Source organism: Ixodes scapularis, unplaced genomic scaffold (genome assembly GCF_016920785.2).
Source record: "Ixodes scapularis isolate PalLabHiFi unplaced genomic scaffold, ASM1692078v2 PGA_scaffold5__190_contigs__length_132052651, whole genome shotgun sequence".
NCBI lineage: Eukaryota > Metazoa > Arthropoda > Arachnida > Ixodida > Ixodidae > Ixodes > Ixodes scapularis.
The window spans coordinates 17,318,751-17,335,768 of NW_024609880.1; the positions used below are offsets into that span (position 1 = coordinate 17,318,751).

The following is a 17,018-nucleotide window of genomic DNA, read 5'->3' on the forward strand; positions in this document are numbered from 1 at the left end:
GAGCACAGAACAAATTTCATGCTTGAATGTGTTATAGAAACCCGCACTTAAACCGTCAGGTCCAGGCAATTTGCCGGGATTTAAATCAACGATAGCATTCTCAACTGCCTCAACGGAGATCCCTGCGTTTAAAATTGCAGTTGTGTCACTGTCCAACTGCGGCAATAAACTAAGAAATTCGCTTTGAAAATTATCTATGTCTACAGGGTAGTAAGAAAACAATCGTTTATAGAAAGCAAAAAACGCACGCTCTATATCTTCACGGTTACTAGCAACAGCCCTGCATTATTCAATTTTCGCTATCTCATTCCGACTGGCATACCGTTTCTTGGCGCCGAGTGCTTTCTTAGTCGGCGCTTAGCCAAGCAACAGTTTTTTCTCCTCGCGCTCGAAGAATCGCACCATGATATCGGTCTTTATCCGAAACCTCTAGCTCCGCCTTCACATTATGGATATTGTCTTTATAGACGCGAGGTGACCTACTTTCTTCGCCGAGAAGTTTAAGATTAACTCTAAGGAGTGCTTCTCTTTTTCTTTCACTCTGCTTGATCGCGCTTGCTCTCTCAGTGCTCCATTTTTACCTCCTGCCTCAACAATTCCCATTTTATAGCATAGTTGTCCCCCACCGATTCAACTAAAATTTTCAGTGAGTCCTCGACCGCTGCGGTAAAAATATCGTCGCTCAGCAGCCTACTATTTATCTTCCATAGTTCCCGAGAAAATTATTTTCTTCTACTGTTTTCAGCTCCAAGCGTGAACGACACCAGACTCTGATCGCTAAAAGAAACAGGCACTGCACAATATTTGTAACAAAGGGGCAGCAACTCCAATGAAACGTACAGCCTATATAAATAAGCGTGACTGTACTCTTGAAAATATGTAAAACGAAACATTTGTGCCCTCCCTATCATACCACCGACATCGCCCAGCCCACTCTCACTTATAATTTAAATTAAGAAGTTCGTGCTCGTATCTCTGAAAGGGGTTGCACTAGATTTATCACGCGCGGACCATACACAGTTAAAATCACCAAAGAGGATGACTACGTGTTGTGTATGAACAAAGGCCCAAATATTTTCACGAAATTCTTTCCTTCTATCAGCATTGGTAGCAGCATAAATCCAAATAGCCCGCCATTCATGGCACAAAAAGAAAAAAATCACAGACAACCAGCTGTACCTCCTCACATGTAGTGACATCTTGAACGACCGCCCCCAAACTCTTCCGAACCAACAAGACACACCCTGCCGAGGCACCTACCGCATGGCTGACGCCCAGTTCGTAACGCGCCGTAAAAGGCCACACGATACGCCCTGTCTGGTCCTCTCCTTCGACTTTGGTTTCCTGCAACGCGACGATGTCCATATCCTGCTCTGTGACGAGCCGATACACCTGTCTTTGTTTCCTACGGTTCGATAGCCCCCGAACATTAAGGGTCGCAACTCGCACAGGCTTTTCGACTGAAATCATCATCGACTATGACCAAGCAGTGCGCATGGGGCTTACCTTTGTCGTACTGAGTGAACCTCTCGCTCAACATCTACTGGAGCAGTCTGTCGCCCGGCTGCGGCGACAGTGACTGCGGCTGGTTCAGGATGCGCTTCTTTGCCAGATTCTTCGACCATTGCCACTCCAGCTGTTGCAGCCGCCTTTCCTGTGAAGCCTCGACGACGTCGTCATGACGGCGCTTTACTGAGCTCGCTTCAATGTTCATCTCGGCAACAGGGTTCTCGGGAGCAGGGTTCTCGCCGTCAGACACTGGGGCGATGCTTGTGGCGTTCGAAACCACCACTTATGCCGACGGACGCTCAACTGCCGGAGCAGGAGCAACCGTTGATTCCGTGACGAGCCAGCGTCGCTCACCTTCGTTGATACGGTGGCAAACTTGTCCTCCTGGCCTGGCTCCTCGATTGCCCACACGGAAGACGTGGCTGCTTTTTCCGCCTCCTCCTGGTCCATGAGCAACTCGCTCTGGTCGTCGGCCGTGCCCCTTCCTGCGGCCCGAGCGTACGAGCGGACACAGTCCACCTCCTCGTGCCCAAAAACGTGGCACTCGACACACCTCGCGTCGGCTGTGCCCCTTCCTGCGGCCCGAGCGTACGAGCGGACACAGTCCGCCTCCTCGTGCCCAAAAACGTGGCACTCGACACACCTCGCATGCAGTACGGCCCCCTCCGGCTGCACCGGAGGCAGACCGGGGCCCGCCCAGGCACAACCACGGGAGCCGACCCGCTGCCGAGGCGCAGTTGATGCGGTCAAGGGGAGCGCCCTACCAGAGCACGAGACGCACGATCCGGGTGGTAGATTCAACCCCGACAAAAGCCGGGCACCTTCCACCGGACATAGCTCACCTCCTTGACCTCACCGTGTTCTTCCAAGGCTCTCCTTATGGTGTCGTTCGAGGCATCGAACGACACCCAGTGGAGCTTTATACGGAGCTCTTGCCGGAATGGGTCCACGACCTGGCACTAGCGCCCTTTAACGAGAAAGCCGACCCCCCCGCCCCCCTGGAGCACCTTGGATTTCGCCGTATTTGTTTTGAACTTCTCTAGCCAGACATGGGCCATTTGGGAGGCCCCGATTCCAGCTACGTCGCCGATGACTCCGGCATCTTCTAGAGGCCTTCGAAAATCTTCGATGTGGTACGGTGGTCAATTGAAGTCGCAGTGCAACACGACTGCACGCTTCATTGATCCACCCTATGACAGAGGGGGCTAAATAACTCGATAACCCTGAGAATCGGACACCACGGCCGGTGTCGGCTGCTATCGCAGCTCGCGCGGAGAATTCCATTTTGCGTCCGGTCCTATCGGCGGCTGAAACGAAATGAGGCCACCGATTCCCCCCCGTAATCAGTGTCATAGCCTCCTCTACAGGGAGTATCCACTGGCGGCCATAGCTGTGTGCGCGACTGCTGAGCGCGTGCTAAATGCGAGCTTCCACAGTTCTTTTGTAACGTGCATTCCGCGCCATCAAGATTGCCGGCCTTAGCAGCCTATTAATGTGGGCTCGTTCTGAGCATGCGCTCTAAACAGCTCCCACAAATATGGCGCCCACTGAATACTCCTTATACCGACGAAGCCTGGCAGATCGTCACGTGAGGCGGCCGCCGAAAGCGAAAAGGTACGGTGGCAGACAAAAGTCGTGTAACGGGAGCCCCGCTGCGCAGTACTGAGCTAGATTTCAGACGCATAGTTCTTCCCAGAAGTGACGCGCGGCACGTGTCTCTAGCATTTCGACTACACTGAATGGCGCCACTTTTCCCAGAATAGAGGGTCTTTAGTTTTGCTACGACCGGCTTGTGGTTTTGCCTAAAGCCCCTCGATCTGTTTGTATTCGACTTAGAAGTAGCGTCAACCCGTGTTGCAAGCAGTCCTTCGAAGCAAATGGCAGCGCAGCACTCAAATGAGTGGCGCTCGGAAGTGACAGGGGGAGATAGGTGGCCGAGTGGGCTAGCGCACACCAGCTCGGGGCATGTGGAGCGAAAGGTCGTGCTGCAGAACCCAAGGATCCTGGGCTCAATCCCCACCACTGCCCCTTTAGATCTGGAGCAGCATCGTACCGGCATGTGGTCGTGTATCACTACGGCGTGATGCACGTTAAAGACCCTAGGCTAGCGGTTGTACAGCTGAACAGAACAGCGCACACAAAGACAAGGACAGAGATAAGAAACACGCACGACACAGAAGTGCATGTTCCTTTTCTCTGTCCTTATCTTTGTGTGTACTGGATAGCTAGGTTCGACATTGTACATGTACCTTTTTTTAGTACACGGAAGTGACGTCATCACGTCTGATTGGTTGGAAACAAAAGTGACGTAATTTCCCTAGAAAAATGTGGGCGGAGTCGGCAAAACTGGGCGGAGTCGGCTACCGGACGTGACAACAAAATGACGTTTCGTTTTGTACCGAGTACGTTTCAAAAGGTACTTGCTCGGAACTAGGTGTCATTGGCAGCATGTGTTCGGCGGCGAGGCGTCGCCGTCTCGTCAATTCGTCTTTTTCTTTAATAGAGCTTTTTTTTTCGCCAGAAAGGCTGTATCGGGAACACCGCGATGCATTCGAGCTCCCGGAGGAGATTTTTTGGAAGCAATACCGCCTGCCCAAGATCGTGGTGCGGTGGTTGTGCGACGAACTTCGCGAGGAACTAGAGGTGGGGAGAGGGCGTACCTCGTGGACGGCCATGACTGTGGAGCTTCAAGTGTTGTGTGCACTGCGCTTCTACGGCACGGGGAGCTTCCAAGGCATGGTGGCGAGCGACGAACACGTAGCGCGGGACCAAAAGACAGTCAGCGTTGCGGTCCGCGCCGTGTCCGTCGCTATCGTGCGTCGTCTCGGGGTCCAGCGTGGCTGGATCCACTTCCCCGAGACGCCGAGCGAGAGGTTCGACGCGGAGAAGGGCTTCAGGCTGTTCGGCAGGATACCCGGCGTCATCAGTTGCGTGGACGGGACCATGGTCTCCATCGTCGGCCCGTCCAAGAACGACCCCACCGTCACGAAGGCGGCGTACTCGTGCCGCAAGTACTTCTACGCCCTCAACATGATGGTGGTAAGTACACTCATGTTACGTTGTCAAAACGCGCCCCAAATCTCTAGAAAAAAAAAAACGTATTGCTGATACGGTTTAAGTATGCCGTTTTATGACTGCGGGCTGTGGGGTCTCACGACTGCGCGAGCGTGTGCTCTACGTAGCATGTGAGCCGTGAGACGCTTCTCCCAAAAATAATACTTGTCTGTTAAGACGTGCAAGCTTCCGTAAAAAAAAAAACAAAAAAAAAACAAACATTATTTTTGTTTTAAGGTAGTTAGTTGTACCTTGCATCCAGGAAGGTGTGTTGATATGCATGTGTCAGACAAAATAACTTAAAAGGTTCTGAAATTGCGACTGCTTTGTAAACCATAAGTACAATCTACTACTTGTGGATTTAGGTAATTACATGTCAATATCTCTCTCACTTTCAGGTGTGTGACGCCGACTGCCGGATAATGTGCATCGACCCACGGTATCCCGGGTCGGTGCACGACTCCTTCGTGTGGCAATTTTCCTGGCTCCGAAGCCAACTCGAGCAAGGGCAGGTGCCACGCGACGGCCGGTTCCTGCTTGGTGAGCATACTAAATTTATTCCTTACGCACACGGTGGCTCCCACTGCTTGAAAGCCACAGTACCACACGTACTGTGCTTGTTGTGAGGCACACAGACACAGTTGCTGGAACGCCTTGAAGTGAGACAACACCCAAAGTTTAGCCATTAATCTCTGTTTATGTCCACATAACTCTCACACTCTGCAGGCTACGAAAGCCACACTAGACCAATCTCACGACAGTGATAAACTATGCAAGGCATGCAACCGCAGTGCGAGTCGTTGTCCGGTTCGGCCCACTCACTGTTACTGTCTGCCTGTACCCTCTTGCTGGTTGGTTTTTGCATGAAGTTGGAGCTCTTTCGCCGATCCCTGAGGGCTCGCCTGGTCGCTTTGACGGTCGTCAGTTTGTACGGAATGGGATCAATTCCTCCTTGGCCACTTGGGGCTCGCCAAATCTGTCCTCGGGTCGTCTCTGTCCCACACACTGGATTCTTTTCCCTGACCCTTCTTCTTCGGTCTGCCTATATAGCTCCTCCAATTAGACCCTCCGTGTCCCAACAGGACCTGACTCCTTTCCAATCTAACCACCCACTCTCTTTTCCCCATCTCCAACTCCACCGAGGATTAGGAAAGAGGTTCGTCGAACTGGCGCCTTAACCCCTTGCTTGCCAAAGACAAGGCCAGCGTGTTCTGCTCTGCCCGTGCCTAAGGTCACGGCCACACTCCCAAAAGCAACAGAGCTTTTATCTGTCGGATGCAAGGGCCTAATAATGCACTTGCATACAACACAGCACCCCTAAGGAATCGTGCACACATCCCATACAACCCACCAGGAAAACACATAGTTACATGAAATAACAGGGAGTTTGCAGGCAAGGTGGTGCTAATTAATCATAATGTAAACTGATACTGTAGTACAGAAATATTAACACACTTTTAAGTCGCACTTAAGTTACATTATAATTGACATAGTTGCACACAGCTGTTTTCTTGCCTTTTATTTTAAAAAGTAAAGAATGTAATATGTTCCATCCTCTACATGTGCAGGTGACAGCGGCTACCCCTTGGAGCCTTGGCTCATCACCCCCGTCCCCGGGAACCACGCGACCTCCACCGCTTGCGGCCGGTTTAATAAGGTGCATTCCTCTATCAGGTCTGTTGTGGAGCGCTGCATCGGGCTGTTGAAAAACAGATTCCGGTGTCTGCAAAGGCACCGGGCTCTGTATTACCACCCTTCAACAGCCACCGCCATTATTTCGGCATGTGCAGTGCTCCACTACATCTGCCTTGCATCGAGCGAGCCAGAACCGGAGTCAGACGCCGACCCTGAAAAGTCAGAGTTGGAGTCTGAGCCGAGCTCGGACGGTTCTGAGCCGAGCTCGGAGAGGTCAGCGTCGGCTCCCGAAAGGCTGGCTCCTGCCGGCCCTCCGGTCGGCCTTCCGGTCGGCCTCTCAGACAGGGGGAAGGCTCTGAGGCAGCGCCTTGCCGCCCGGTTCGGAACCCGCCGCAGACGTGCCCGTGCGGAGCGCCACACGCAAGGGGTCCGCCGCCACGACGGTAGTTCCGACCACCAGGGACTCCGTCGGGAAGCCCCTCAGCGCCCTCGCTGCGGTGGTGCCCAGCACGGACGCCGCCAGCGACAGGGAACCTCTCGCCACCACGACTGAGGTCCTGACCACCAAGGACCCCGTCACATTCTTGCCCTCAGTGAAGCACTCCCCGTGAAAGCCGTAAAGTGCACACTTCGCTTCCTGCTCCACAGTCATGGCCGTCCACAAGCTACATACTCTCTTCAGCTCCTACACCTTGTGAAGTTCGTCGCACAGCCAGCGTGCTGCCTCCGGATACGTGTCGAGTGCATCGCGGTGAAATCGATACAGCCTTTTTTTTATTTTTATGAGCAGAAGGCACGAGACGCAGTCGACAGTGACAGAAAAGGTTCGGAGGTTTAGTTGCCAGACCAACAGGTCATCTGGATTGCCCCTGCAAAGAACTCAGAAGTAATTTAGACTACCTCTAGAAAGAAATGCTTGCTTTTGCAGAGATTGCTTTCTTAGTTGCTGATTGAACCAGGGATATTGTTGTCATGGACATTGTTTCATTTTACAAATGCTTCAAAGCGTCTTGCCTTCTGCTCCATTTTATTATCTCTTTTATGGTACTTCATCAAAGTTAGGTGATTGTGTTATCTCAAGACAGTGCACATCTAGTTTGTCTTGAAAATTGCTTTATTTCTTAAATAAAAATCTGTGACTTCAAGAATAAAAGTGTGATAACATGGAATGTAATATTTCATTCTTGGAAGTAAAACTGAGCATCGACTGGAACCATGTTAGCAATTGGGCAATCTTAAGTATATATCACAGATATCTTGTTGAACACTCTGGTTTTATTTGAGCACAATAGTTAAATTTCGAAAGGAAAAAAAATATATATATTCTCTGACTAGCATACCACCATATAAACACTGGACCACTTTGAAAGAATTATCACAGATGTTGCGCCAAACATTCTTATTTGAGCACAGCAATAGCAAGTTCTCGAAAGATAAAAAAATTGTTTCTGACTAAAGCAGCCGTCACTCGCGCGCTCCCCGTTGGTTCCGCCGACCCCTCCGCTGCCCCCGGCACACCCGGCTCCTCGTGGTTCGACATTTTGGTAAATCAGAAGTTCGGGCGAGTTGGTAGTTCATGACGCACGAGGACACAGCGCACCAGTAACAAACACTCAACGTTCACAGTCACACCAAAAGAAAGGGACACTTACACAGCGCTGACTTCAACTCTTTGTATATTCCCGCCTTTTCTCTTCTTTCACGTCTAATGCATAACCTAGGCCTCATCTTTTTCTTTCTTTGCTGAAGGTTAACTGTAAAAGTTTTAAGCCAGAAATCGAAAATTAAAAATTAAATGGAAAAATTAAATGAAAAATTAAAATTGAAATTACTGTAGATCAATGATGCAAAGCTAAGTAATCCAGCTCTTTTTGTGACAGCGCTATAGATGGATTACTAATACACCTGCCGTTTTGTCTGGCAATGTTCTCCGCTTCTATTATTTCCCTTGTGAGCTGGTCTCGACTCCTTGCCAACACCACACACTTGTCAAGTTCCGCTGTGCACCCACAGTCCCGAATGTGTATGCCAACATGTCCAGAGTTCTTGTTGATGGTGGACAGGTTGTGTTCTCTAAGGCGGTGGTTTAAACACCTACCCGTCTGTCCGATATATGTTCTTCCACAGGACAGGGGGAAGGAGTAGACAACATTTTCAACGCATCGAACGAACTTATTTCTGTGATTCGTTGTGCAGGACGTCGGTGTTCTTGAAGGAGTGTTTACCTTCTTGCACAGGCTGTAGAGCTTGTTCGGAGCGGAGAAAATAACGTCCGTGCCTACTTTGTTTGCTATTTTCTTGAGGCCATGAGAAAAATGATGGAGATATGGCACAATCACTGGTCTTTTTGCCCTGTCCCGATGACTTTCCTTAATTCTCTCATCATGCTTAAAATCTCTGAAAAGTCCTTCCGCCACTGATATTAACAAGGATGGTGGATATCCAGCGCGTTTTAATCTCGACACTTGCCCATCAAAGCTCCTTTGGATGGAATGGAAGCATGACTTCGTAAGAGAGTTCTTAAGGCACAACCGCGCTATGCCTCTCTTTACGAGTTTTGAATGCGCTGAGTTGAATGGCAGAAGTGGCTTCTTTCCCCTTGGCTCGTAAGTCCAGCACGTATGGTACGGTGACGTACAAAGACGAAGATCTAAGAATCTCAAACTTCTTTCACTTGGAAGTTCGTGGGTAATCTCCAAAGGGTTCATGCACCTTTTGAAACTGTTGAGAATGTCTGGTACCAAGGCTGTCAGATTTTTGAGAATGTCTGGTACCAAGCCTTGGTACCAGACCAGCTCACAAGGGAAATAATAGAAGCGGAGAACATTGCCAGACAAAACGGCAGGTGTATTAGTAATCCATCTATAGCGCTGTCACAAAAAGAGCTGGATTACTTAGCTTTGCATCATTGATCTACAGTAATTTCAATTTTAATTTTTCATTTAATTTTTCCATTTAATTTTTAATTTTCAATTTCTGGCTTAAAACTTTTACAGTTAACCTTCAGCAAAGAAAGAAAAAGATGAGGCCTAGGTTATGCATTAGACGTGAAAGAAGAGAAAAGGCGGGAATATACAAAGAGTTGAAGTCAGCGCTGTGTAAGTGTCCCTTTCTTTTGGTGTGACTGTGAATGTTGAGTGTTTGTTACTGGTGCGCTGTGTCCTCGTGCGACATTTTGGTTTGAAGAAGGCGCGTAGCGCACATCCCGCATAATATTGGAACAACTTTCTCTCCAATTAATTCTTAAATGTATTGCAAAAGGGTACAAAAAAGCGGTTTCTTTTAACAACGCCCAAAAGGTTTTGATTGTTTTTCAATACTTTTACCTGTACTAGAACAGATGCGACGGGCAGCGACGCACAAGATTGGTTGCCGTTCCTTCGCTAAACGCAGGAACTGCTCCCCGCGTCGTAGTAAATCCTACCCCGTATCCCGCGCGTAGGGACGCCTCAGGGAATGCGTAGCTACTTCCGCTCGTCGGTGGTTGGCTCCGGACGTCGCTGAAACGGGTGACGGGTGTCAAGTTTGCGATGACGTAGCGGCGTCAAAGTGGGCAGAGCCGCCACGTGAGTGTTGCTAGGATACGCTCCTCCTTTGCATTACGTCACTTCCATGTACCTTTTCTCAAATGTCCAACCTAGCGATCCAGTCCAGTCGGAGCTCTAAGGAAGACTCTTTATGTCACGAGACATTCCTATTATATCCCAGAATGATGGTAACATGGCAGATAGGACAACACAGAGAAGGAAAGGAAGTGATAACGAAACATGATGAACACAACAACAACGAATAGGCCTTGTTGGGCGCCGAACACAGCACTTGTACCTCGTGCCGATTTGCCATCTTTTTTAACCTTTGTGTAATCTCATGAATATATGTGACAACCACACACGGTCTTCTTTTCTTCTTTTGCTGTGTGGAAGGGTCGTTGCGTCCGCAAGTCGTCTTGATGGTGCGGCAAATTCCTTCGCACACGGAAGCAATTACATGTCGTGTGTAGCCCGCGTCTTCGAGTCTGGATATTTGCAACTCAAAGCTTTTCGAGATCTGATGCTCACACGATTTCTTCAGGCTAGAAAACAGGGCTGTGGCAGCTACTGCCTGCTTAACAGTTTTTGAATGCTGCCCTGTTTTCTAGCCTGAAGAAATCTTGTGAGAATCAGATCTCCAAAAGCTTTGAGTTGCAAATACCCAGACTCGAAGACGCGGGCTACCCACGACATGTAATTGCCTCCGTGTACGAAAAAATTTGCCACACCATCAAGACGACTTGCGGACGCAACGACCCTTCCACACAGCAAAAGAAGAAAAGAAGACCTTGTGTGGTTGTCCCATATATTCATGAGATTACACAATGGTTAAAAAAGATGGAAAATCGGCACGAAGTACAAGTGCTGTGTTCGGCGCCCAATAAGGCCTATTCGTTGTGCCGCAAGGTCAATCAGGGGCAGACCAGCAACAGCAAGGGATGTGGCACCAATCACAGGACCGTCTATACCCAGTGCGACAAGGACGTTTTATACCACACACCCCTGACATGCGGCCGCTGTTACATCGGCCAGATCGGGCGGTGTATAAATGATAGGACTCGGGAACATGCCAATAGTTTGAAGAACTTGACGGCAGCAGGTCACTTAGCCCTACATTGCCGTGACTGCAAGTGCAAGGCGAACCTAGACGAAGTTACCATCATGGGGCATCATCAAAACCGGTATGCACGTGAGGTTTTAGAAGCTTTAAACATACAAGAGAAAGGGGACATGTGTGTTAGTTCACCATCTGCGACCTTAACCAGAGAAGAGAGGACGTTCTTGCGAGGTGGAAGCACCGCCCACAAGTAGACAGACGAGGAGGATGCCTTAATTTAAAAATGAGGAAAAAAAGAAAAAAGTGAAGCAAGCTAGGTATGAATGATCCTGGCCTGTCGATGAAGATGAAGTGTTTAATTAAATGTAGTTGGTAGTCCAGCGGTTGAATGCGTGTCTTTCGTCCTCCTTACATTTGTATGCTTGAATTGTTCAGCTGGTGTCTTCTAAATATGTGTAACCAACGTGCTCAACTCTTTCCCGTGCATTTTTCGTCACGTGCCGCTTGGAACGCCACCTGAAAGACAGAAAAAGCGCCAGATGTCACGGTGTTAGATTCCTGGATGCCCGCAGTAAGCGAGCCGGAGATGTCAAAACAAGAAGCGCGAGGCTGCGGTGCACCGCAGCTGATTTTGCGCGCGTTCTACTGTGCGCCGGCACACATGTCTGACGCGATCCAAATGAAATGGGTGCCATGAAAGGAATTCCGCCATTTATGATTCCGCCACGGATGCGAAAACATTTGAATGTTCTTATCACTTGCAAAAATCATTTTCGCAAATAAACTATACTTGTCGGAATGGTTCAGCTAACTCATGGGTGGTGGTGGTGAACCACTTTTATTTGCAACCAGCAGTTGGCGGTAGCCCCTCCACACGCAGGTGGTGGTGACTACGCGCCACGCGGTACGACCCCCTCGGCTATTCCCCTCCCACCAGCCCTCGGCCCCGGGCGCGCCCCTTTTCTATCTGGGGCCGAGAGGGGGAGCCCATCGGACCTCCGCGAGCTCCCTCACCTCCCCTATCACCCCTTGCCCGTTGCCTATCTAGAGCGGTTGTGATCATGGGCTTATATTTTGTTTAAAAAATCACTTCGGTGTCTTTTAAGTTGCAATGATATTAAAACAAAACACAAAACATTAAAAGACTCAGTCTCTCTAACCTAACGCATTGGCCCATGAATACATGTTACTCCGGTTTGAATATCGGCCAAGGTGTCCACAATTTGACGGAGGCCAATCCGAAATTTCGGTTGCAATTCAAAAGATCTAGTTAGTAAAAATAAACCCGGAATTTTTTTTTTTATTGGGGGGTGTTAAGTGATTTTTGTTGGTTCGGCTTGTAAAAACCTAAGTTCTGAATATTTGCTTTGCTTTACGTTAGTTAGAAGTGCAGCCAACACTCCAGGCTGATGAAACCACCGAAGCAGCTCCAAGAGCCCGAGGTTAAGCAGTTTGTTCTCTTTCTGTGCCTGTGCGCTTGAGCTAAACTAGAGCCCCTAAATAAGCTACGCTTCATACACATCTTAGTGCTTAAAATTTTATGGTTGTCAATTATCTGAAGCTTTATTTGAAATCACGGGAAACGCTTTAAGTCCTACACAAATGTTAAAACAGTACGCGACAAAGCAAATTAATATTACGTGAGCTTCCACCAAAACTAATGCTGAGGAAGTCACGCTTTTGAATCATGACGATCGGCAGCTGCGTTTGATTTGTAATAATAATAATAATAATATTAATAACCTTTATAGGTCTCAGGAGAGCCGTGGTACCACGGAGAGACAACAGCCCGTACCATGGAAGCCCGCGGTGCCACGTCTAATGATGATTACTGTTATGTTCGTGTGTTTAGTACATCCGCATGGCGGTGCCGGCGGCGAGCAGTCTGGCAACCGGGGATGCATGCGCCATCATGTTCTGTGCTGCTGCGCGTGTGGAACATCAAGTCGGACACAGACCGTTGTTGGAGCTAGTCTGGCTCGCAATAAATGTTGACGCCACGGAGTGTTTGTTCCCGCGAACCCGACATAACAGTGGCGACGAAGACGGGATTCCTGCAGGACGGCGGCACTGCGGCCGCCAAGGAAAGCTAACTCCGTTGCCCGGCCGCTCAGCATGGCCACCGCTCCCACCGAGGCCTACATCGAGGCTTTCGACTTCTCCCGACCTGAGGACTGGGAGGATTACGCACAGCGGTTCGAATTCTTCCAGGATGCGCAAGGTATCACAGATGCCGGTAAGAAGCGGGGGACGTTCCTCAGCCGTTGCGGCTCCGCTACGTTCCAGTTAGCCAAAGCGCTCGTGGCGCCGGCCCCGCTCGGGGATACGCCCCTCGAAACAATCCTCACCGCGCTGAGGGAGCACCTGGCCCCGAAGCCTCCAGAGCTTGCGAGGCGACACGAGTTCCATCGCCGTGACCAGGCACAGGGAGAGTCTGCGGCGGCCTACCTCGCTGCCCTTCGTACCACAGCGCAGCATTGCCAGTTCACCGCCCTCGACACTGCGCTCCGGGATCGTTTTGTGTTCGGGTTGCGGAGCGACAAAGTGAAGCAACGGCTTTGGCTAAAAAAGAAGTGACCCTCGCCAGTGCTGTCGAGGAAGCAATCGCTGCCGAGGTCATCGACCGGGAAGCCTGCCGCGACTCCCACCCAAGCGTAAGCGCACCACGCATCGAGCCCGTGCACCAGGGGACAAGCGCGGGTATCTACAACGAGCAAGACGCCGCCGAGGACGTCTTGCGCCTAAGGATAGACCAGCGGAGGGACCCGGAAGGAACGGGAGGCGCCTTCTGTGCTGGCTGCGGATGCTCCCACGAACGGCGGCTGTGCCGTTTCCGGGATGCCCAATGCAGGGGCTGCGGAAAAACGGGTCATATACTTCGAGTCTGCCGGTCCCGAAGGCCACGGGACTACCGCCAGAATTCTGAGACGGACTGCAAGACGCCTCGCGTCAGGGCCACGACTCGCACAAACATTGCCTACTGCGACGATCAAACCGTGACTGCTATCCACGATGTGCCCGCGCCGGCCCTGAGGAAGATACATGTTGAGGTCATGCTCGAGGGCAAGCCATGCCAAATGGAGGTGGATTCTGGGTCAACTTTTTCGCTCATTTCTGAGGCCACAGCCAGGCGGATCCTCCCAAATGGCTGCTTGCCAGCCCTGAAACCACTGGATATCACGATGAAAGACTATCAGGCCAACCGCATTGCAGTGCACGGCTATGGCATGTTCAGGGTGAAATTCAAGGACTCTGATGGCCTATTGCGTCTCGTCATCGTCAAGGGTGAGCGTCAGAGCCTCCTGGGGCTGGACTGGTTCCCAGCCCTGGGCATCAACATCATAGGAGTGCAGCACATCACCCAGCCATCTCATGCGATCAGTAACATCCTTGAGGAATTTGAGTCCGTGTTTGATGGAGCGTTGGGATGATACAAAGGACCACCTGTGCAGTTTTCACTCAATCTTGAGGTCATGCCCGTGCGGTTGAAGGCAAGAAGAGTACCCTTTGCTCTTCGGCCAAAAATCGATGCCGAGCTAGACAAGCTCATGCAACAAGGGGTGCTGGAGCCTTTGGATCAAGCTAAATGGGAAACACCTATTGTCACGCCCTTGAAGGCAAATGGGGATGTGCGTATCTGTGCAGATTACAAGTGCACGATTAATAGGGCATTGCAACAACATGCATACCCAGTGCCAGTCGTGAGCCTTCTCCTGGCAGCCCTTGGAGGTGCCACAATCTTTGCAAAGCTTGATTTGGCACAGGCATATCAGCAGCTGCCAGTGACCGAAGAAGCAGCAGAGGCCCAGACCATCGTAACTCATCGGGGAGCTTTCCGCGTCCGCAGGCTTCAGTTTGGGGTCTGTGTCGCACCCGGCATCTTCCAGAGTCTCATGGAAAACCTCCTGAGGGGACTACCGGGTGTCATCGCTTATTTTGATGACGTGATTATTGCTGGAGCCTCACAGGAAGAACTGCTCGTTCGTCTGCGTGACGTTCTACGGCGGTTTCAAGCCGTAGGGCTCAAGGTCAAGAAAGAAAAATGCCAACTCGGTGTGACACAAGTAGACTTTTTAGGGTTTCGAGTTGACGCTGAGGGAATACATCCGACACCGGGAAAGACCGAGGCCATCATGAATGCCGCATGCCGTGCAAGCAAGACAGGCATTCCTGGGACTCCTCAACTTCTACCATGCCTTCCTACCCCACAAGGCAACCATTGCAGAACCACTGCACCGTCTATTGAACCAGAATGCTAAGTGGGCCTGGGGCCGAACACAACAGAGAGCCTTTGATGCGGTGAAAGAGCTCTTGGCATCCAACCAAGTCTTAACACACTTTGATGAAAAGAAACCCTTGATCCTGGCTTGTGATGCCTCCCCATACGGAATAGGAGCTGTGCTGAGTCACCACATGCCTGATGGGAAAGAAGCACCTATCGCATTCTATTCCAGGACACTGTCTACCACCGAGCGCAATTATGCTCAGATTGATAAGGAGGCGCTTGCAGTGGTCGCAGGTGTAAAAAAGTTTCATGACTACGTATGGGGCCGCCAATTTCAGATCCACACGGACCAGAAGCCACTTCTGGGGCTGTTCACCTCAGACCGTCAGACACCGCAGATGTTGTCACCACGGATGCTGCGCTGGTCGATATTTCTAAATGGGTACCAGTACTTTCTCCTCCATCGGCCTGGGAAGCGGCTGGGCCACGCAGACGGCCTCAGCAGAATTCCCTTAATGCAACAGCACCAGGACGACCCGGCCCCAGCAGAGATCATTATGCTCCTGGACATGCTCCCAGAACCTCCACTCCAAGCCGCTGACATCGCCACACAGTCTGCAAGGGACTGTACCATGTCTCGTGTACTCAACTGGGTGTGGAAGGGGTGGCCACCAAGGCACAGCATCACTTCTGAGTTCACACCATTCGTGTCAAGGCAACATGAGCTGTCTGCCCACAAAGGTTGTTTACTGTGGGGTGACCGTGTGGTGATACCGCTGAAGCTACGGTCCCGGATTCTCGAAGCTTTGCACGCCGGACATCCAGGAATTGTTCGGATGAAGGCACTTGCCCGCAGCTATGTATGGTGGCCAGGAATGGATGCGGCTATCGAGGAATGGGTGCGACGATGTTCTCCCTGCCAGGAAACACGGCCAGAGATGCCCCGAGCACAAGTCCATCCATGGGAGACGACCCGGGCGCCGTGGTGTCACCTGCACATTGATTTCGCTGGGCCGTTCCAAGGAAAGACATTCCTGATCATAGTGGACTCCTATTCAAAGTGGCTGGAGGTCATTGCAGTGTCATCCATGACATCGCTCACCGTGATAAATGCCTTACGGAGGCTGTTCGCAACACATGGTCTTCCAGACACAGTAGTGTCGGACAATGGGCCTCAATTTACGTCCGCCGAGTTCCGGGAGTTTCTTGAGGCCAACCTATCCGCCTTGTGACATCTACACCTTTTCATCCATCTACAAATGGCCAGGCTGAAAGGATGGTGCGAACCACCAAGGAGGCTCTGTCGCGCGTTGTGCAGGGAGATTGGTCACGGCGACTGGCAGATTTCTTGCTACAGCAGCATGTAACTCCACACTCAAGCACGGGGCGATCACCGGCCGAACTGTTAATGGGCCGCCGGGTATCGACCATGCTGGACCGGCTGCATCCCGACAGGGCTCCGGCCAAATCATCCCAGCAAACAGGACTGCTGCCAGTGCCACGCTCATTCCTGCCTGAGGACCCTGTATTTGCACGCAACTATGGCCGTGGCCCCCCATGGGTCCCCGCTGTGATTGGCCGAGCAACCGGGCCAATCTCCTACGAAGTGACCCTCCCAGATGGCAGGGTGTTGCGGCGGCACGTTGACCAGCTCCGGCGCCGGGCAATGGCGCCTTGCACAAGCGAGGGACCGGCACCAACAGAACAACAGCCAGAGGTCTACCCCACACAAGGGCCATCACCAAGGGAAGTTTATCCTCGGCAAGGGATACCTCCAGGGCAAGTGAGCAATGAGCCAGCCGAGAGTTCGTTGGAAGAGCAGCCAACGGCTGAACCCTCTGCAGGCGACACAACCATGTCCCAACCTGTGCCAACGACCGCACCACGGCCAGTGTCGCCGTAAGGACTAGAGGGGGATCCTGAACCAGCGACCCTGCGCCGTTCGCAGCGAGCACGGAAAGCCCCATCCCGCCTGCGAGACTTTGTGCTGGCACTGGCCGAGTGTTGA

General features: G+C 51.2%; 1 pseudogene; it reads left to right on the forward strand.

Moving 5' to 3' along the window:
• Nucleotides 1-13,967: 13,967 nt before the first annotated feature.
• On the forward strand, nt 13,968-16,797 carry LOC121838097 (annotated as a pseudogene).
• Nucleotides 16,798-17,018: the final 221 nt, after the last annotated feature.